At 35.3% G+C, this 24,138-nt stretch overlaps 1 protein-coding gene across 2 annotated transcripts in view; it reads left to right on the forward strand.

Moving 5' to 3' along the window:
* The window catches only part of LOC126754458 (uncharacterized), a 218,113-nt gene that overhangs the window by 36,547 nt on the left and 157,428 nt on the right, over window positions 1-24,138 (forward strand). For both annotated transcript variants that reach the window (XM_050466427.1, XM_050466426.1), the window contains exon 2: window positions 16,508-16,618. The gene's annotated coding sequence lies outside the window, so the exon portion shown is untranslated. The remainder of the gene's footprint in view (window positions 1-16,507; window positions 16,619-24,138) is intronic.

Genomic DNA, 24,138 nt, shown 5'->3' on the forward strand with positions numbered 1-24,138 from the left:
CGCGACAGCTCGATAATCGTAGAAAACTGTCCATATAACCTTGATTTTTGTCCTCCTTTCGTCGTTTTTTTCGGCTTCGGCACATCTTTGCACGATATTTGGCCGATTGATCGCCTGTTTCCGGGTCCTAAGCATAAATGTAAGACTCATTGCCAGTAATAATACGTTTCCTGATATCCTGGGAGTCAGAAAGCATCATTTCGCAGACGTAAACGCGAAGAACAGAGCTTCGCGTGAAATTTAAAATAAAAAATCTTACCATTTTTTGCCCACAGTAGTTCAAGTCAGAAAAACTGACTTCTTTTTGTGAATTTTGTTTAAAAATAATCGCTTAAAATCGACTTTTCGTTTAATCACACCATCAGCCGTCTACGTTGCTCTAAGAAATATACAATAACCTATGGTTTAATTGCCTTGTCTTACATTCTTACATATTTCATCACTCAACTACTTGTAGCCCGTCATGTTCTGTAGACTTATCACTACTTGAGGCCAATAAAATTATAAATGCAGAATTAGAAATTAACAAAAAAAAATTAGTAACTAGTAGTTAGTAATTGAAATTTATAGCTAAAGAACAAGTGTATAAAGTAATAGAAAAAATGTTTATTTAAAATTCATTGCACATCCGAAACGCTTAGTTTTGCCTTGATGCGATTGCAGCACGGTCATAAAATGAATTAAAAATGTATTTGCACCCACACAAAGTTATTCGCTTGGCCATTATTCAGTTTTTATATTTTCGAGCGTGTAAATATGCCGTAGTGTTTCCCAAAGTGTTTTTTGCTTTTTGTGTCGTGAAAAACAATGGAGACAACAGGCCAAAGTTCAGTTCGTTTTGCTTTTATAAATTATGGCGCTGTGAAACTATTGAATAAAATACTTAGCTCCAATGGTAGAATAGACCACGTCCAGCACGCAGTGAAGAAAATATAGCAGCCGTACCTGAGAGCATACACAAAGACCGTGGAGAGTCGATACGGCGCCGTTTGCAGTAACTCGGACTGACGTATGGAACGAATTGGCTAATTTTGCCGACGTTTTCGAGCAAAATTTTGATCAGGGATGAGGCCTGTGGGGATATGCAAAGTCTAAAGTCTATGCGGACGATTCTGATTCGATTTAGGCCTTGGAGTAGAACATCACGCGTGTCATTCGCCAGTTGCCGGTTGAAATGCTCGAACTTGTCATTGAAAATTGGACTCAACAAATTCGACGTAGCGCCGCCAACATTTGAAAAATATAATCTTCAAAAATGAATGCCAAAGAATGTTGCCTCGCATGATGATCATTTGAATGATTAAATTTTGAAGTGCTTGTGGTTTTTCTATAAAAAAGTAGGAAACCTAGAAATGGATCACTTTTAGTATATCATCTACCAACTCATCTATGCATTTTTTATATGTGACCTGATCTACGAAAAGGGGGCTAACGTGCGAAAACTAGTTTTCTGGGAAAAGCTGTTAAAAATAATCGTCAGTTTCTCGTTATCTCATTAATTGTTCTCCTTTTTTTTGACACCTAAGCCCCCTTTTCGTAGACCAGGTCACATATGTAGAATTATAGCTGTTTCGACGGTTTCGGACCATAGGAAGAGTGGTGTTAAATGTGTTGGTTTCATGTGACTTGCAAAGAGAAGTTTAGTATCATCCGAGGACTCATTGCATGCAGGACATAAGTTGGGTATGTCTAGGTCTATTCTGGATAAGTAGGAGTTTAACCTGCCACAATACACAGAGGCAACTTGCGTAGGGGTGACTCTTCTTTCACATGACAACTAGAGCTCTTGTTCTGTTATGTCAGGTGTTTGGACACCAATTCACTGGGAACGAGTTAAAGAAATTAATAGCTCTACTGTGAAAGACGTTCAGTGCCTGTCGGAAATTGGTCACTCCGAATTTTGGTCGGTATATTGTTCAAGTTCGTCGAAGAATGTTCTCCTGATATTCTTAGGAGGCGGTTGCGCTTCAATCAGGTAACTGCGAAACAACCGAGCAGAACCTGCTTGGAGCGAATTATATAATGTTTCTTTGCAAGCAGCATGCGGGCCCTGCTAAGAAGTTGCTCGATGAGTGAGATCAGGAGACATCCTTTTATGGTACGGAAAGCGTGTTCTAATAGTCTTCTGCTCCATCTGCTTGCTGCTGCATCCAGGTGATCATATTGGAGAGGCGTAGTTATGTTTGGCCGGCCGAATGATTGCTTTGTATGTTGACAACAACGTCTCTCTGTCCTTGACTAAAGCGACTTGAGGATCTTGTTGAGGCTTTGCACTTTTGTAACAATCGCAGTTGTATGCGGAGTGAAGGCGTGCAGATTGTCGAATTTGACGCCTAAATTCTAGGATTCAACGATAGGAATTTTAATATCATCAACGGATATGTTGCGATTCAGTCTGTATTCCTTCGTACAGTTTGTAAATAGAGTGGTGGCGGATTTAGCAGTGGTGAATTTTAGGCTTCTCGCAGTGAAGAAGCGAGCAAGTTCTAGGGAATAGGTGGCTACTTTCGACTCGAATGATAGAGCACGCTGTTACGAATATACTATTAATGTATCAGGTTCTCGTAGGTTGAACATAAATAGTATGTAAGTTTTTGTTAGGTTAAAGTTTTTCTACGGTTTTTATTGAATTAAATTTTAATTGCTAAATTTTTAGCGCTTGTTGGAAAAGTTTGTTCATTAGAATTACTAAAATTACTATAGAAACACTACAAACCGAACTTGTTTAGGATTAGAGTTGGCATTTGTAATTTTTTTCCACTAAATACATTTTTTACGAAAATAATATGAACTTGTTTAGGAACAGCGAGTAATATTTTTTGAAAAGTGTTGCCACCTGAAATTTTTTTTTCAATCAAATTAATTTTTTATGAACACAATGTGAGTAACAAAGTGCAGAGATTTAAATTGAAAGCAGATGCATTTTTTATAGAAGAGTTGCCACTTAGTAAAATTTTTTTTTTGATTGAAATTAATTTTTTACGAGTAAAATATGAGTAACAAAGTAGAGAAATTTAAATTGAAAGCAGATTCATTTTTTATAGAAGAGTTGCCACTTAGTAAAATTTTTTTTTGATTGAAATTAATTTTTTACGAGTAAAATATGAGTAACAAAGTAGAGAAATTTAAATTTGAATACAGATGATGTTTTTAATAGAGTAGCTGCCATCTAGTTGCAATTTTTTTTAATTAAAATAATTTTTTACAAGCACAATATTGATAACAAAGTACTGATATTTAAATATGAACGCAGATCACTTTTTTTATAGAGGAGTTGCCACCTAATTAAATTTTTTTTAAATGAAATTAGTTTTATGCGAATACAAGTTGAGTAACAATGTGCAGAGCTTTAAAATTGAATGCAGATGAATTTTTTTATGAAGGAGTTGCCACCTAGTTAAAATTTTTTTTAAATGAAATTAGTTTTATGCGAATACAAGATGAGTAACAAAGTGCAGAGTTTTAAAATTGAATGCAGATGAATTATTTTATGAAGGAGTTGCCACTTAGTTAAAATTTTTTTTTCAATAAAATTAATTTTTATGAGTAACTATGTTTAGAGATTTAAAATTGTATGCAGATGCATTTTTTTTATAGAAAAGTTGCCACCTAGTTAAAATTTTTTTTAACTAAATTAATTTTTTATGAATACAATGTGAGTAACAAATTACAGAGATTTAAAATTTATTGCAAATTTTTTTATAAACGAGTTACCACCTAGTTAAAATTTTTTCAATTAAATTTAAAAAAAATAAAAATTTAAACATTTTGTTACGTTTTAAGTTTTCCACGCATTTTAACGGAATCAACACTTTTTTTTCAAAAAAAAAAAAATAGTGTTTTGAAACTTCGAAAAAATGCAGCTTATGACTTATAAGTATTGAATTTTGGTAAATATAATATTTATAACTGAGTAATTGAAGTTAGCCAAAAAGTCATATTCAACTGCATTATTTGGGAACCACTGATTTACATATAGTACTTATACAAATACAGGCATGCAAGTGGGAAGTGCTGTAATTGCAGTCAACTTTTTATTGAATTCTTGACGATCTTCGCTCGTTCTCGGCAGTTGCGCTGCCTGACATATTCAAATAGCACTCGCAACTATCATAATTTATTTCAAGCAATAAATAAATGCGCGCTGCTGTTGGCCGTTGGCTGTCACAGTTGCTTTATGTGGTGTTAAAAATAAAATGCTGCACAACAACAATAACAATCACATTATAGCAGAAGATATTTAAATTTAGCATAGCATGGAAATAATTTCGAAACACAATTGCAGGCAGCAAAAATGATTTCGAAAAGCAATGTCATAAATAAAATATGCTTTTGAGTAATGGAAAACAAATGACAGCAAAGGCTTCCTCCCATTCCATGCTGGCGCGTTGGCGTGCTCTAGCCATAAATGATGAATGTCGTGGTGTTGTTGCTGGTTTTGAATATTTTTTTTTTTGTTTTTAATTTTTTGTGCTTTGTTTTTGCTTTTTTGTTCTTGCTTTTGTTTTTCTGCTCTAGCAATATCATCACGTCTGTCGAGCGTCAGCGCTGTTGACGTCAATTTGCAAGTTAGCAGCTTTCAAGGCAGCTAAATACTCGTTGCTTCTTGATAATTTCACAGGGACTAATGTAATATACTTCTGACTTACATATACACACATATGTTTATATAATGATATGCATATGTACGTAATATATGTATGTGTGCAAATAATTGTGTTGGTGTTGCTGCCTTTTGTCTTGACATTGCGGCTACCTAATAAGGCGCTGAGCTGAGTTGTGTCGCGTTGAGTGCGCGCACGACGAGGCGTTGAGAACAAATCAATTCGCGGCGTAAACGTCACCGTCCACTGACCGCCTGCCGCAACGAAATGTACTTGCCATACTAAAACGACGCACAGAATTTCAATTTTATTATTTCTCATTGAAATTTTTTTTTGCTCATTCCACACATCAATAAATTCGAGCGCTTAAATGTGGGTGTTTCATTATAAAGAAGACGGCATGAAAGGGCGACGCTGAAATGTGCGAGCCAGCAGCAATGCTCGTATAATATTGAAATATACTCATATGCGCGATATGTGTCAGCGTAACAAAAGACTGAAGCGACGAACTTGCATGTGTCAGCGAGCAGCGATAAGATCGTTGACTGTTTGCCTTTTCGGCTGTCAGTGCGTACGGGAAGAAGATTTTGCTTAATGATTTCAGCTAACTAAAAATACAATATGCAAATGTGCCAATGACTTTTTAATGATACGCACAAAATTATGAAATATTTGAATAAATCCAAATGGAAAGAAAGCATAAACTTGTGTGTTCAGCAGAATGGTTGTGGTTTAATGGTTGCTTCGGCGATTTGAGTTTGGAGCATCATTTGGAGTTTTTTGTTATATCACTGCTTAAACTTTTTGAAGCTAATTATACTAGTATGTGCTACGGTAGAGAAAATATTGTAAAATGTTTTAAAAAAGAGTAAAAAATAAAAGTCGATAAAAAATGTTGTGAAAGAAATTTTAGAAAAACCGAGAGCTAAATTATTTTTTATTCAAGATTATATGCAAAAAAAAAATAAAATAATGACTTAAAGGAATATATAGTACAAAGCTTTATAAGCTTAAGAAGTTAATTTGAGGCATTATTTTTTTAACGAAGACTTGCCACACGGTTGAAAATTTTATGCAAAAAAAGAAATTAAACCAAGAAGCATTAAAACCTGTTTAGGCTTAAGAAGAGGAAGACTCTTTGTAAAGAGTTGCCACCTATTTGAAAATAATATATACATATGTATATGTATTTATAAAGAATTCAAAAAGTATTCAAAGCTTTGCAGGTTTAAGAAGCTTAATGTGAGGAATTTGGTATATAGAGTTGCCACCTGTTTGAAAATGTTAAGCAAAAAAATAATAACGAGACCAAGAGGCATAACAAATTGTATAACTTTAAGATTTTTAAGAAGGAAAAGATTTTTTAAAAAGTGTTGCCACCTATTTGAAAATATTATATTTATTTAAAATGAAATCAAGAAGTATTTAAAGCTTTTAAGTATTTAAATGGTTTAAGAAGTTTAATGTGAGGAATTTGGTATATAGAGTTGCCACGTGTTTGAAAATTTTAAGCCAGAAAAATTTATGAAAGCAAGAGGCATTATACGAACTGTGCAATTTTAAAATTAAAAAAAAAAGATTTTTTTAAAAGTGTTGCCACTTAGTTAAAAATATTATATTTATTTATAATGAAATCAAGAGCATTCACAGCTTTGTTTTTGTAAGAAGTTTAATGTATGGAATTTGGTATATAGAGTTGCCACCTGTCTGAAAATTTAAGCCAGAAAATTTATGAAATCAAGAGGCATTACGAACTGTATAAAAGTGTTGCCACCTAATTGAAAATATTATGTTTATTTATAATGAAATTAAATCGCATTCGAAGCTTTGTTGGTTTAAGCAGTTTAATGTGAGATCCTTTTTATAAAAAGTTGCCACTTTGTTTGAACTTTTTAAGCCAATAAAAAAATTATGTAAACAAAAGGCAGTTTGGAGAAGCTTAAGGTTTCTCATCTCTCTTACGGTTGCAACCTATTTGTATATGTTATATTTATTAGTAATGAAATAAAGCGGCATTGAAAGCTTTACACTCTGTTTAATCTGGGGAATTTTTGATTAAGAATTCCCACCTGTTTGGAAATGTTAAGCAAAAATAATTAATGAAATCAGAAAGCAATACAAATTGTGTTGGCTTACAATGTTACATACTATGTATATGTACAATACATACATATAAACATATAACGAAAACAAAAAGCCTTACAAATTGTAATGGTTTAAGAAGCTTTACATGCGGATTAGTTTTTAAAAAGCGTTGCCACTTGTAGGAAAATTTTATAATTATTTATAATGACAAAAGAAAATACAAAGTGAAATTTATCAGTTTTAAGCAGCTCAAAGTGTGGATTTTTTGAAGTGCTGCCACTTGTTTGAATTTGTTATATACATATACATATGTATATATATATATATTTTTTTTTAAGGCTTATTGATAAAATAAAGAAGCATTACAAATTATACCGGTTTAAGAAGCTTTATATCAGCATTATTTTTTAAAAAGAGTTGCCACCTGTTTTTTTATTTATTTATTTATAATGAAATAAAGAAGCATTACAAATTGAACATCTTTAAAAATTTAATGTGGACAAATATTTTCAAAAAGGGTTGCCACCTGTTTGTAAATGTAATATGTAATAAAATATATAGTAAGACAAAATAAATGCAATCTGAGTCAAAATATACAGAGGGTTAAAAATGCTTGCTCCGGAAATTATTCGGGAGGGTTGCCACTTGTTTATACCATAAATTATTGTTAATGAAGTTTTATAATATGAGTAGTAAACTAAAAATGCCTTTAAGTAGATTCTCTTGAACACAGTTAAAGAGCACAACTGAAAGAAATTCGACCCTTCAAATAAAAGAAAAACAAATTAAGAGAGCATAAAAAGACTAAGTAACTTTAAACCGTAAGCATTCAAATTAAAACTTTGAAATTATTTTAACTAAATAATATTAATTATCTTTATCGCAAATTATAAAAAAACATGGCATTTAACAACTCTCTCTCGGGGCACAATTTAGCTCGAAGGCGCTTAAAAACCATTTTTCAAATAACATCAATTGGCATATCACAAAAATAGAAACTCATCAAAAGTCTGTCAAAAATCCAATTTCACATCAATAAGCCTTAAAAAGAGAGCGGTTAGTGTCTGAAGATAAAAAAATGATTTCAAGTATTGATATGGCTTGAATGAAAGACAAGATTCCATACCAAACTTCTCAGGCAGTTTTTTGATAGCTTGACTCAATATTTTTTGAGTAGGCCTCAAAGATGAACACCACAGCCAGGTGCCTGGAAATGTGAAAAGTAAAAGGCTGGACGCAAAAAGTAGTTCGATGTATGGCAGCCATTAGATTAAGATCTAAATCTGCAAGCTAACGTAAAAAAACTTGCTAGATCGAACTGCCATCTCCGAATTTCCGCGGCTGAATCGCAAAAAAACGAATAGTTTCTGAAACGGCTGGTAGAGGTGTTGAAAAGTGGGTCACTTACGGCAACATCAAGTTAAAACGTTCGTGATCGAATCGCAGTGAGCCGGAGTTAACCGGGAATAAGCCAGGATAGACAACCAACCAGGTTTTGATATTTGTTTGGTGTTATTGGCAGGAATTATTTGCTTGAGCTCCTACGTTATAGTCAAACTAGTACTTCGAACTTGTACTGTCAGAAACTCGACCGTCTGAAGGAAGCAACCGCACTGAAGCCACCAGCTTTAGTCACAGGCCACACATATGAATATTGACTCGTCAGTAGCTCCGTGAGCTTAGTTGAAAGGTTCCCATGCATACATCTTAAAGTCCGTACCGGGCGCAAAGTGATTATCACTTATTCCTGAATATGGCGTAGGATGATGCTGGTGACAGATACGCCTCGAGAGACGGTTCCAGTGTTTTGCCAATAGTGACGAGGGTGTTTAGGAGAGTGGCATTCTGAAAATACCTTCAAAATTGTTGGTTTTGATCGATTTCTTCTTACTAAACCTTATCTTCGATCAACTTAGTAGAGCTTGATTTAGCGGCGCTCTTTTGGATAACCTATCAAACAGTAAAAAACTTGAAAGCATAATTGTTAATGGCCCAAGGAACCACTTTCACTTGGGACCTACAAAAATATTTCCGTAAAAAGCTAAAGTTATTGTGGGGTTTTTCCGTAGCCGCTAGACGATTTTCACGCTTACCCACAACTAATGACATAACACAATAGATAAGCTGCAGCTCGCTTTGAAATGCCACACATAACAGCACAGCACTAAAATCAACTAATCGATGCATGATATAATTCTTATGAAATGCAAACGTGCAACCAATATTTAGTATTACAAGGAACAGGCAGTTGGGCAAGCCACTTGCAACACGCAACTCTGTGCACACGACGCACATAAAATGAGCGCCCGAAATGCGCTTTATGTCCAAAGGCAGTGGACTATGGCGAATTACGCTGAATTGCAACATGCAAACGCAGGTGTGAGTGTGTGTGTGTGTGTTTTTGCAGTTTGCGTCTGCGCAAGTGAAATATTTGCGCCATAAACGCTTACGGCATCAAATCAATTCACGCAGGCGCTTTCCTTATCGGCAGAATGAGAGTGAGTGCCGCAATTTGGAAATTATGCAACCACTCACACATATACACACATGCATTGACTTGCATAATTGCAGTATGCGTAATGGTAATCAGTGAATAAATATTGTTTGGTTGGTATGGAATGCGGTTAAATAATTTTTGTTGACGAGAAATGGCGTTCTTTCGGCTTTTACTGTTAGCTATGCATTTACGAACACAGACAAACATATTTTTATACCCTGAAGAGGAACTTTCAAATTCGCCACGAGTTCATTTCTGGATGATCGCCCAGTTTGCTGCACTCTTCAGTGTGAGACTGATTAAATTGTCCGCGTTTATTGAGCCAACAAGGTCTTCTAAGGCGGTGCGTTCTCATTGCAATCGCACACAATCAAAGAACGTCGTCTTCTGTCGCCTCGTTATATAGGCATGACGGCTCCCCGACTTTTCTAATTCTGTGGAGGTACTTTTTGAAGTATCCAAGTCCGTATAACAGCTGAGTTATGTAAAAGTCGACTTTTCCGATTTTACGGCTTATCCATAAGTATAGGTTTTCCATTAGTCTGGCCGTCCATCTGCTGCGCCTCTCGTCTTTTTTGATTCGGTCAATTGCGCTCCTGTTGTTTTCGGATGTTTTCTCTAGCTTTCTCGTTTCGGATGCCAGAAGGTTAATTGGAGCATTACCGCTTATAGGTAATATTGCATCGCCTGACAATGTTTTGGTAGGCTGATGCAACTCTGAGGACTGCAGTGCGGTGCACTCTGGCCACTACCTTAAGTCGATTTTTCATTTTCAGATCACAGCTCCGTATAATAGGACGCTGATTGTCCTCGACATTAGAAGCTTTCTCTTGCCTTGGCTGGAACCCCTTATTTTGGCTATTAGTTTGCTAAGTTGGAGGTGATTTTCGCTATCTTTCCTGGGCGTGCTGGGTTGTGCCTAGAAGGTAAGTCTGTAGTCCAGTCTTACGCCTAGGTAGTTTACTGCCTTTTGCGTCTTAACAATATCCGCAGTCGTTCGCATACTTATTTCGAGGAGTATGAGCTTATTTGTTAGCAGTAGTAACTTTCGCGCTTCTTCTGTGCCTCGTGCTGTAATGTCGTCCTCGTAGCTAATTAAGTACGACTCGTCTGGCATTTCGAGCTTAGTATTGCGTTGCTCCACAAGCCTGGACTAAGAATTGAACCTTGTGCTGCTTCTGACGTGACCGCTATCTTTTGTGATTCCTCTCATATTTGGTACAGCAGTTTTCTGATCCTAATGCAGCTCCGCATCACAGCTCTAAGGTAGTCGGGGATTTTAATCTCTTTTTCGAGACCGTCGATCATATTCACCCATCTAAGGCTGTTGAAGGCGTTTTGGAAATCTAAAGTCGCCAGCTACAGTCGGCTGCTACTCTTTCATTGACGCTTTTTAAAGCTCCTAGAGTTGATCTGCCGGGTCTAAAGCCGTGTTGTCTAAGGGAGAGTCCTCCAGCTTCGTTGATAGTAGCTTCGAGTCTAGGTTTAAGAAGCTTTTCGTAGAGCTTTTCCGCTGTATCAAGCATACATAGTGGGCGTTATGCTGATGGCATGTTTTGATCTCTTTTTCCCTTACTGATTAGTACCAGCCGTTGCTTTATCCAGGGTTTAGGGAACATTCCGGCTTCGAGGCAGGTGTTGTACATATTCAATAGAACTTCCCGTCGTTCTGCAGCGATTATTTTCAGCATTTTTGCTGGAATCCCGTGCGAGCCGGGTGATCTGTTGGCTTTGAGGTTGCCAGTGGCTAGTTGCAGCTCTTCGAGGGTGAACTGGGGGATTTGCGGAAATCTTGGAGTCTGTTCTGGATCATTATTTTCCAAAGTAATATTACCGTCTCCAAATTTCTTTTTTCAGATTTAACTTATGTAGCATATAGCTGCCATACAAACTGACTTCTTTTTTTACCCTTTTATGCTATAAGATATGCTCCTATGAAGGGTATTATTGCTTCACTGTAGTCTAAGCTAAGTTTTCCTTGTATTACGTACATTTTTGAATTCATTTATGACTCGCATTCTTAGACTTCTGAGAGCAATAGTGCTTTGTGGCAGGCATTCCATTCTTTTCGTGGCCAAACACTTGAACCACAACTCGAAAAAATAGAAAACAAAAACGCGCAGCGAAATAGTTTAGTATTATAGCATTGTTGACACCTTACTTGAGTTTACATCATTCAGTTGTCAAAAGTGACAGGGCCATTGTGAACATGCGCACCTTTCAAAACGTTCGCCTCTCGCAACGGTCTAAACCCATAATTCTAAACTCAAATTGGTTTTACATGACTTAATAATAACAACAATAGCAACAAGCGTTTACGTGTCGCACGCGCGTGAGGGTGTAAATTATGCAGCAAAGTCGTGAAACATAACAATACAATATTATTTATTAAAGTCTTGAACACAACCGACCTTGTCGGAAAAATTTAGTAGGTTTAGAAAAGGTGCTTCATCCAAAAGTTAGGTGATTTATCGAAAAGTTAAGTACTTAGTTTTACTTATTTATAGAATTTTCAACTACAAAAACCGCTTTGAACCAAAATTATGCAACAATTTTCCTAGAGAAAAAAATATTCTGTACCGATTTTCGGTATGAATGTTAATATTTTCGGTATTGATATGTCGACAGAAAACAGGAAGCTTAAACTTTTCAAAGCTTTTCGGTTAAGTTAAAAAAAATATTTTGTACCGATTTTCGGTATCACGTTTAATACCAAAATGTCGACAGACAGAGAACAGAAAGGGGATATATTCAAACAATTTAATGGAAATTAAAAACAAGTACATACATATATTTTCTACCGATATACAGTGCCTAGTTTAATATTTTCGGTATTGAAATGTCGACTAAGGACAGAGAGTTACAACTTTTTTTTTAAGCTTTTCAGTTAAAATAAAAAAAAAATATTTTGTACCGATTTTCGATACCAAGTTTGATATTATTGCTACTAAAATGCCGACAGACAGATAACAGAAAAGCAGTTTTTTCAAAGATTTTAACATAAATGAAAGAAAAAATATTTTCTACCGATATACGGTATCAAGTTCAATATTTTCGGTTTAGAAATGTCAAAAAGAAACAGAAAAACGTGTTTTTTTTTCAAATGTTATAATTTAAGTGAAACAGAAAATATTTTATACAGCTTTTCTGTATATAGTTTAATATATTCGGTATAGAAATGTCGGTAGGAGAAAATCACATTTTATCAAATGAAACAAAAATTATTTTCCAGCGATTATCGGTATCAATTTTTATATTTTCGGAATAGCAAGCCGAAAAGCTAGTTTTTTTCAATAAATTTAATTTAAATGAAAGAAAAAATATTTTGTACCGATTTTCGATACCGACTTTAAATTTTTCGGTATAGAAATGGACGATAACAATTTTTTTAAATTTAATTTATATTAAGCAAAAATTAATGTATACCGTTTTTCGGTACAATTTTAGTAATTGCGCTACAGAACTGCAGGCTGAGAACAGCAAAATGATGTTTTTAAAGTGTAACGTTAATGAAACAGAAAAGATTTTGTACCGATTTTCGGTATCGATCTTAAAATATTCGGTATGGTAACGGAAGATAAACGATTTTTTTATTAAATTTAATTTATGTTGAACAAGAAATTTTGTATACCGTTTTTCGGTACATTTTTAATATTTTCGCTACAGAAATATCGGCGGTGTACAGCAAAACGAAGTTTTTCAGAAGAGTGTAATTTAAATGAAAGAAAAAAATTTTGTACCGAATTTCGGTATTTTTCTATCACTATATTCGCTACAAAAATGCCGACAGGGCACAGAAAACACAAATTTTTATTTGCATTCCAACGAGTTGCTAACAAAGGTGCAACGCAAATCGAAATATTACAAACAATTTTTTATAATTCTATAAACAAATAAATGTTAATATGTATGTATGTATAGTATAAATATATACAGGGATACATTCGCCTTTATAGGTTTAGAGTGGATAAAAGTGCATGCGGTTTTTATAAATTAGAAATGACAATGTGGTGACTAAGTGCCGCTAATGCAAGTGCACAAGCAACTGCTAATATATTCACCCACCCACAAAAAATATATATTATGTGTGTACATATACTTATATATCTGTATATGTACGCTATACAGATTTAGAATAGTCGCAGTGTGACTTTGAAAATGATAGGCAAGTAAATATCGCTGGTTTACTCACAGAGTGTCATTATCCGACAAATATTTAGAAGGCAACTAAAACTTCTCTTAGCTCTTTCAGAAAGTTTAATTAATTAAGCGTACAACAAATTAAAAAAAAAAAAAAACAATCAACTAAAATTTTAAATTAATATATCTCAAACAGTTTTTGAGTTGTAGCCTTCTAACGTCTAATCGCTCAGTCCAGTCGGCTAAATCAGTTTGTCTTTAGACGAGTTTTTCTCGAAACAGCACTTCGAATTTGCTTCAGTGATTGCTAGGAGACAAATGATCCAATCACTATCTTTTTTTTCGTAATATGGAAGCTTTTTACTATCTCAAAATAGTTCAGTTATGGACCTCAAACAGAATCACAGTAAAATTTAGCATTACAACTATATAGTTAGTGTGTTCTCTATAGATGTAATAGTAGTTGCCTTTTATCTCCAGACTTGATTTGGCAACCCTAATTTTTTAATCCAACCCAACTTTATCGTAAAGTTTGACATTTCTGACGTCATACATACTCAGAACATGTTCACATACGAGCGCTATTTGTGTTGTTTACAGTAACTTCAAATATTCAACTCGACCAAAAATTTTAATTACTTCTTTAAAATTTTGGCGCTGAAGTTCCATCAAGTATCAAGTCAAGTCCATCAAGCTCCAGTATTTATCGATGGTATGGTGAATTAAATTTTTGGCGATGAAGCTGCATCAGGGACCAGTGTTTCACGATGACATGGAGAATCAATCAAGGTTATAGATCACTACAAGACAAAGCTATTGAACCTTTCTTCTTTTCATTCCCGTATGTAAATAAATTAACAGGTCAACGTTCTTCGACCTCTGAAGAGACTCTTGATACTTTCAGAACGCATGTTTTGGAGATATCTCAATCAGAGTGGCAAAAGTGCTTCGACAATTGGCTCAAATGCATACAAACTGGAGTACTAAACTTGGACTGTTTCGACTTTCAGTGTTTCTATGGTTTATTTATTCCATATACTAATTTGTCTCTACTGATACGAAAGCCGCGTAGCTGGCCTCTAGTGCACCTGTAGACAATTCCAGAGTCGACACATACATAGACAGCCAAGCAGCAATGAAGGCAGTAATCTCGCATCGCATATCGGCCGGAAGTGTCTTAGGAAGCAGGATAGCAGTGGAAAGTGTTGCCAGAAGCAAGCCTCTTCATTTCCACTGGGTGTCAGGCCACAAAGGCATCGATGGCAATGAAGTAGTGGACGAGATTGCCAAGAATGGTGTACGGTTAACACCCGAAAACGTGAGCAACATTGAGAAACCCATGCATTGTCTATACGACGATCTGCACAACCGCATGTTAAAGAAAATGAAAACCCTTTGGAACGAGCTACCTGTCTGGTGGGCACACACTCCCTCAAATGACAGATCGTGACAGATCTAGAGGTCTGCATAAAATGTCTAGAGCAAGGCACCAGAGAAACAATGGATCAGCTCTTATGCACTTGTCCCGCATTGGCAAGACTACGCTGTAAGCATCTGGGGTCCCCACGGTATGATACAATGGAGGAGGTATCGATAGTGAGGTCACAGAGTCTGTTAAAATTCGCGTCAAGCACAGGCATCCTAAGGATGACTATTCCTCATGGACTTAGTAACTGAACTACATCTGGGTTCGCAAAGGACCACAACTGGGCTATGCATTACTCATTGGCCTACCAGATTAACATAACTAACTTAACCTAATAATATTTCGCTGAGCGATCGATATTTCTATTCAGATATTTCTCCTAAATAATTAACCTTCCGATTGCTTCGATTTCTCTGCAGCAATACTAGTTATAAACTCTACGTATCGAACTAGTTATATGCCGTAACCTTCTTATTTTACAAAAAATATTTTGTACCGATTTTCTGTAAAAATTTTAATATTGTCAGTATTGATATGATGATGAGAACACGAAGCTAAAGTTTTTTAACCTTTTCAGTTAAATAAAAAAATTATTTTGTACCGATTTTCGGTACAAAGTTTAATATTTTTGCTACCAAAATACATACAGACAGAGAAAATGAATGAGATTTTTTCAAACGTTTTAACATAAATGAAAAAAAAAATATTTTCTGCCGATATACGGTATCAAGTTTAATATTTTCGGTATCAAAATGTCGACAGGGAACAGGAAACTAAAATTTTTCAAAGTTTTTCAGTTAAATTAACAAAAAAAAATATTTTGTACCGTTTTTCGGTATTAAGTTTAATCATTTTGCTATCAAAATGCCAGCAGATAGAGAACAGAAATCGACATACGGTATCAAGTTTAATGTTTTCGGTATAGTATTGTCAACAGAAAACAGAAAAACGTGTTTTTTATATTATAATTTAAATAGCATAGAAAATACTAGTTTTAAACTAATACATTTCGAACTAGTTTGATGCCGTAATCTTCTGTATACTTACTTACTTATGTTGAGAATGCTCCACTTTTCATTGCCGTTCAATGGCATTTGACAAGTGTTATTGCGGTTTGCTATTGTTGTTCTGTTTATTTACACGAATCTCTATGAGACGCCGCCAAGATGCTGCAAATGTGTAGACACTAAAGTGAGGCATTTATTTATGACAAAATATATACGGTAACGTTATGTGAGTTGGCAAGGTCGTTGGAGGAAAATTACTTGTTGCAGATTCGCAAGCGAAAAACAATGGGTTTTCAACTAACAACAAAAACAACATGACAACAAAGTATTCAGAAAATAATTAAGCACATTATGGCAAATAGTAGGGTTGGGAGAAACTAAGCAGAGTTGCCACTGATGAAGATTTCAGATTTCTCATGACATTGGTGTAGAACACTACAGTTTCTCCGCGTGGCATTGCAGCGCTCAGCTGTAAATTTTATATAATTTATATATACATATATGTGTGTAAAGTTATTTTTATTTTTTCACCTTTTCGTGCTCTTTTGCGCACTGCCATTGCCTGCCTTTGCAATTGTTCGCTGTTTGCGGAAACATGATGCTGCATTTTACACCGTTTTTGTTCGCAGTTTTCCTGCCTTTGCATTCGCATTGTAAACTTTATTTATTGTTATAATTGAACGACACTTTTATGCTTAGTTATTGTTAATGACAACAATAAAAACAACAACAACTTTACTCATTTCAGCCACTAAAGAGTCGAAGTAAAACGGGCGTTACTTGGCGCTTCGGGCAAAACAAAGTGAGACGACAAAGGAAACGAGGAGGCGAGAGAAGCTGTATAATCAGCTTACAAGAGGTAAATGCTTTCGAATTGTTTAAGTAATTTATTGTGCTAGAAGGTTAAGTAACATGAATTTATTAGCGCGGCGCCAAATGAGCGTGTCTAATAGCTAAAGTAGCAGTAAAGTAATGTAAATTTTGGCTGCTTGAAAAAATCGAATTATTAAATCGTTGCCCGTTGCGTTGTGGTGTGTGTTAAATTAATTTGTTGATTTATGAAAAACGCGGAAACTATTATTAATCAAAATTTTTTTGTATTTGTTACAAAAAAAAATTGAAAATTATTTATACTCATAAAAAGGAGCAGGAAAGAATTGAATTTTTTTGTTGGATTATATAACTGAACGCAGTTAAAATAAGGATATTTGTTTATTTCACATATTTCATAAATTCCTTTTTTAAACTTATAGAAAAAAAATTAATCAAATTTAGAAAAAAAAGTTTAAATAGCTGGCAACCTTTCGCAGAAATATGTTCCATAAAAATAGCAGTGAAGCAACTTAGTTTAATAGATGTATATTTTTTACAATTACAATTATATTTCTTAGAATACGAAGTATCAAATAGGTGGCAACGCTCTTCACAATTTTATTCGATATGCTATACAAATATTTTAAGGGTACTTTCATATAATATATACATATATATTAGAGTGATTCAAAAAAAAATTTTTTTTTTTCGTTTGGTACTCGGAAAAATAGGTTCCTAGACACCTCTAAGAAAGCCTCTCCAAATATGAGTTTTTAATTGTAACGGGAAGGTCCTCCTACATACAGTTTTCTATTTTATCTTATTATCAGATAGAAAATTTATATCTCGCTTCCAATATAAGATTTTGTTGGAAATTGAATGCTCTACAATAAAGGTGTTTTAAGATTTTTTCGTAAACCCAAACGTTAAAAAGATATTAACAGTTAAAGTTTGACTATTTTTGGGAAAATTTTTTATTTCTTATGAATTTTATAACTCAATGAAAAGAAATTATTATTATTACTTTTTTCCACCAATTTAATATAAAATAAAATTTTCATTATGTGGCAACCCTCTTCAAAATTATAATTGGGATATTTCTCAAATTCTTCTTTTTATACCTAGTATAATGAAAAAACAATTCTTTTAAAATTTATTTAAGGAAATTTTTGAAATAGTTGGCATCCCTGCTCAGAAATCTATTCCACAAAAATATGTTTCACTCAATTTACTTTAATACCCATATACATACTAATACTTTTTTGTTTTTCATCAATTTAATATAAAATTAAATTTTTATTCGTTATGAAATATTTGGCAGCTCTGCTCAGAATTTTATTAGATAAAAATATGTAAAAAGCAATTTAGTAAAATACACATATACTAATATTTCACTTTTTTTCATAAATTTAATATAAAATAAAATTTTTATTAGTTGGCAACTCTATTTAAAACTGTAATAGAGATACTATGTCACATATTTTTCAAATTTTATCTAGCAAAATTAAAAAAAAAAAACAAAAAAAAATTTTTTTAATACCTAGTATATTGAAAAAACGATTTTTCAAAATTTATTTTTAAAAAAATTTGAAATAGTTGACAACCCTGCGCAGAAATCTATTGTACAAAAATATTTATAAACTAATTTAGTATAATATATATAAACAAATACTTCATAAAATTAATATAAAATAAAATTTTTATTAATTGGCAATCTGCTTCAAAATTATTAGAAAGATGTTATTTCATATGTTTTTCAAATTCATACTATTATCAATATTGAAATAACAATTTTTCAACATTTATTAAAAAAAAATTCCAAATTTCCAATTTTTCCACTTGATTATAATTATTTATATTAATACTTCACTTTTTTATCAATTTATTATAAATTTTTTTTTTATTAGTTGGCAACCCTATTCAGCATTTTGTTTTAACTGTAAGCTCCGTAAAGCTCTACAACTTGTTGCTCATAATGCAGATATCACTTATTTTTTTAATTTGTTGTTATAAGTTTGTTGTTTTAATGAAATGTTTCAAAGAGCTGGCAACTCTTTTCAAAAATAACTTCGACAAAAATGTTTTAAAACAGTTTAGCATTAAAATGAACAAATAACAGTTGTAATTTTTTACAATTGTATCAATTTAATAGATTGGGAAATTTCGAATAGGTGGCAACCCTATGCAAATTTTGTTGTAAGCTCCGTTAAGCTCTACCGTTTGCTGCTCACAGTGAAGCATAGTGCTCCTCATTACTTAAATTCACTGCTACAAGTTTTGTATGTCTATTTATATTTAATTAAAATTTTAAACAGTTGGCAACCCTTCTCAGAAGTACTATCTAAAATATATTTTTAACTCATTTAGCGTTATAATAAATGTAAAATAATTATAATTTTTTATTATTATATCAATATCAATACAGAACACGAAATATCGAATGGCTGGCAACCCTATGTAAGATTTTATTTTAACTGTAGGCCCCGCTAACTGCTTTGGTTTTATGCATATAATGAAGCTACTCTTTTTTATTTAAATTTTTCACCACACATTTTGAAAGAAATGACATCCTTCTAATTAATTTTGCTGGACATTTTGAAAGGTATGGCAACCTTTCAAACTGTTTTTTTTTTCATTTAATTAATTGAATTGTTAGCCTCTTAAAAATATTTTAGTTTGCTACCCACATTGTAATATTTGAAACCTAATATTTTCCACAGCGACCTTAATCCAATCTTGTGGAGTTACTTGCACCCTGTTTTGAGAAACTCCAGGTTCTTAATTGCCCAAAAGGAGGATTTGCTTAAACTTACTGTGACAATTTGACAATTCTATGCGTTGATGCTACGTCACGTCTTTGTGATGCTCGTAAGAACTATCATTTTATTTACCAGAGCACATTTCACTCATATGTAGAGAGCGCAAAAGAATGAACTCTCCCGGATGATTATAAAATATAAATTCATTAGGTTAGGTTACGTTGCACTGGCTGGCTGTCAAGCTATACATAGAAATTATTTCAGGTTTGCACCGCAACCTAATGTCGTACATAGACCCACAGGTCCTTTGTAATGCCAGTTAGAGGTTCAATATGAGCTAAAGTTTATGTCGTGCAGGACGTCAACGCTTTTTCCGAAATTGAATAGAGATTTAATATCTAATTCTGATACTTCATCTATTCGCTTGTACTGCGAAGCTCATAAATATCTAAGCCGAGTTTTAGATAAGAGCGGACATAAGCAAAGCAGTTGCTCCAGCGTCTCTCCCAAGCCTACCTACTTTTCTGCACTTTCTACATGTTTTATCATTGGTAAAGCCCATACGACTCTCAGTTGATGCCAGTAAGTTGTGACCTGTGACTGGTCTAACAATCGGCCTGCAGTCTTTTCGAGATCGTATGAGTAGAAAGCTTGCATGCTTGCCTTCCGCTCCCTTGCACATGTTTTTGACGATCTTGCATGCCCCTAAGGTATTCCATCTCACCTTGATCCGTTTGTCAGTCAGAAAGAACTTGTGGTCTGGAACCCGGTGTATTGATTTATGACATCTTTTAATAATAAAGAGTATTAATTTCAATTTCTCACCTCTTCTAAGTTTCACAACATTTTCGTGCACTTATTAGTCTATATGTATTAACTCGTTTTAACGCGCTCTAAATTGTAACTGAAATATTATCGTTTGTTGTTTAATTCACCCAAAAAATAAATAGATTTCGAAAAGTCAGCAACTGAATTGCTTCGGCGAAATAATCTAAAATGCTTTAGCTATAAAATGAAATTTTTCAATTTTGTATCTCAGCGATTTGATTAATTGCAGCGAGTAATGGCTCTAAATTGCTAAATGTCTTTAGTGTTCTTTTATTTATGGAAGCCATTAATGTTGCCGATTTTTTCAGTGTTTATCTAATGTATCAGCATCAACAAAGATACATGTACATATGTATATCTATAAAAAATACAAAATTGTCGGTATTTCTATTTAAACTATAAGAAGCTGGCTTAGTATTTAAGTTCTTTATTAAAAATGATATCGGATGGTATGTAGTTCCGCTTTTATAGCTCAGGTGCAGGTTAAAGAGGTTTGTCAAGGTCGACTAAATTTGAGATTAATTAGAATATTTTAACCTTTTTCATAAAATTGAATTAAAAAGTAAAAACTTTAAATTCGCCCGCACCGAAGCTGCGATACCCTTCACAGTTGCATTTATTATAGAAACTATGCTTTATGTTTAACGCAATTTGAAAACTAAACCGTTTCGGTTAGGTCTTTCGAATCTTCAAGTCAAACAAAAAAAAACAGAAGATTCCTGACAAGAATTTTGAGCGGACCGTTTGTATGGAGGCATATAGTATTCTATAAGGATTCGATCTGAACAATTTCTTCAGATATTGCACTCCTGTCCTGGACAAAACCCCGATTATTAGAAAAACAAGGATGTGTGGAAAATTTCAGAGTGATATTTCAAAACCTGAGTTTCTAGTTTTCGTATTAGCCGACTTAAAAACATACAACGTCTCGTGTATTTAACGTGGGTTACTGCTGAAGACAGTTGATCAGCGCCCTGAAAATGTCAGGCATTTCCTGTACCAATTTCTGGCTGTGTGAAAGGGACACACTAACCACCTTGGTAGGTTTCGAGGCCCATCTAAAACCTCTGCTGTACTTTGTGTTCGGCACACGCTTGCAATGTAACTTCACATTCAACTGAGTAATTGTCAGTTTTTCCTGCGCTGTGGTTTTATCCAAAACCAACACGATACTGCCCGAGAGGCCAATCCGCATGAGCAGGTTGGAGCGATCTTCAAGGGCTCCTGCTTCCTGTCTTACCAGAATTAAATCTCCGGTCAGACCTCTTAGCCGAAACTAATAGCAGTTGAGCTTTCATACTGCTCTGGAGACCAGGGGTTGGACCCCATACGCACTCACCACTCACACAAGAAGTTAACTCTAACACCTAGTTGAACGGCTTCGACGCCTAAACAATTCACGCGCAGACGACCCTAAGCTTTCGGCATTCCGACTAGTGGAGATCATACCGCCAACATCTAACATTCATCAGTCCAGCTAATCGCCATACCACCCAGATCCCTAATGTCCGAGTACATCAGGCATTGTAAAGACGGATAAACGGAGATAACTAACATAAATTGACTCAACTCACTGCTTGTTCAGTTCACGGACCGTTCCCACGACACTGGGGTCTACGTAACCGGAACGGGCTCGGATTTTTCGGCAGCATTCTTCAAAAATATTTTAGGAATGTTTTCTGCCGCCAAAACTACAATACGACAACCTAAAGTAAAAGGAAAAAGTAGTTTAGTAGCGCATAATGTGAAACGAAATGACTAATCAAATTTTGAAAGATGGCGGCCAACAAGTATAGGATCAGAACCATTCAGAAGTTTCAAATAAAGCTTAATAAAGATCACTTTTTACGGTATTCACTGGTCTCTGCAGACTAAAGTGACCAGTGCAATAAATGGGTTTTCGGTCGACGGAAAACTGTCGTTTATGCATCCCTGTGGCGAAGGCAACCGAAAACCCGCTCCACGCTTGCAAGGCGATTGCAAAAAGAAGCAGTATAGATAACTGAGTGACCTATTCGTAAAAGATTTATGTAGCCTACATTAACCGAAGTACAACGTTAGGCTTCCTTAATGCGCGGCGCTGGGTCTGAAGTTGAAATGAGTTGTCTCCTTACTCATTTCACAATTGAAGAAAGTTCGTTGTAGTCTTATATTTGTAACTAACTATCTAATCATACAATATTTAATTATTATCTGTGGAGCTACTGGTCTACTTCCACCTATTAATACCTTTCAAAGTGGACTGATGAGGTAAAGTACTTCTGTATGGCTGTTGGTGTTTGTCAAAGGCATCTTCATCCCTAATAAACTCAAAGTTTTTATTAAACATACCAAACTTTTATAATTTAGCAAGTTCGCTGAAGTTTTGTTGTTGTATCCATATCTTATGTACTTGCGCCGAAATCAGGTAAGTTTCATTAATTTGAAGCGCTGACAAGTTTTCACCTGAAATTGCGGCCAATTGCAACACGAAGTGGTCGTGAATTTTCCCTTTCCAGTTTAACCAGCTCCGGCGAACACGATTTGCTGCACCAGTTGCCCAGTTGTTCACATATTTTTAACAACTTAAATAAAGCAGCGAGTTTCACTTGTGCGATCCTGTGATATCGCAGCATCTCCCGCACATACCCAGCCACATAAGCAGAGACAGCCAGACAAATGTATAACACGAGTGTATGTGTGTGCGTGTACTTGTAGCGCATTCACTATTTGGACACTTATTAACGTGCCTACATAACTACAAACATACACATATATATATATATTTACATTCATACATATACATATACATATGTATATAAGTAGTTACATTGCGGCCGCGCAGCCAACGCAGTCTTTAACACGGCACAGTATAAATTCATTGAAGAGTTTACGCGCCCTGGCCACTCAGCGCGTTTCACTTTGCCGCATGCCACCATTATTACTCGCAGTTGTTTTGCGCTTATTTGCTGCCATGCCGCTTTGGCGTAATTTGACGTTGTCCATCTGCGCCAATATGGTTGGCGATAAGTGGCGCAGCTAATCTCTGATGTGAAAATTATCGGTTTACAACAGCAATAACAACGCCAACAATGCGCGCACACGGCGCAAAGGGTTGCACGGAGCCCTACCATTGTGTACACAGACGCCGCGCCGCGAGCGAGTGAGCGATAAGCCCAATAATAATAACACCAGATCTCCATGCAGCAACACACATACAGTACATACATACCGACATTTAGTTGTAACTCTAGGCGTTCGGACAATGAAACGGCATACACACAACGACGCGCGCGCTTACGGCGCGTAGAAGCAATGAGGCGCTGCACCACAATAAAGGTGGGCGCGCGCGCGCGCAACACAAAGCGCGCTACAATTTTTATGTTTATTGCGCCTTAATAACGCGTGTTTACAAACAAAACGCGTCCATGTCCGTCCGTCCACCTCCACTGCGCCGTGCCGGTCACGCTACCCTTTTCACTTTCTACCTTCGCTCTAGTTGGTAGACAACCGCGCGCGTCTCCGCGCCCTCACTTGGTGCCACGGTTTCAGGCGCGCCAACTGCACAATCAGTGGCCGACAATCATTGGCGCTGCGTCTGCTGTTTTGGCACTTTGTGCGCCAATAATTTGCGACTGCGCCTGGTGGCTGCGTCTGCGTGTTGCCCATAATGGCAGTGCGTTTGCATCTGCGGCTGTGTCTGCGCATGCGCACGCGCACGCGTTACACAAAACAAATTATAGGTTGATGCGCGCAATAAGTGTGCAGAAAGTGCCCGGATTTTATTGTATATTGGCAGCTGGCGGCGTTTCTCTCTATGCGTTTCTAGGCTTCTTCAACATTCTTCGTGTACTGCCGAGCGCCACCGCATAGTGTAACACAACGCGCTTAAATTGTACTGAATGTAACGAATGATGGGTCACAAGTTAGCGCTTGCGCTTGAAAATGGAGAGTTGCGTTGGATAGTGAATCTTTAATGCCTTATCAAAGGATTCATGTT

The sequence above is a fragment of the Bactrocera neohumeralis genome, chromosome 4, assembly GCF_024586455.1.
Source record: "Bactrocera neohumeralis isolate Rockhampton chromosome 4, APGP_CSIRO_Bneo_wtdbg2-racon-allhic-juicebox.fasta_v2, whole genome shotgun sequence".
NCBI lineage: Eukaryota > Metazoa > Arthropoda > Insecta > Diptera > Tephritidae > Bactrocera > Bactrocera neohumeralis.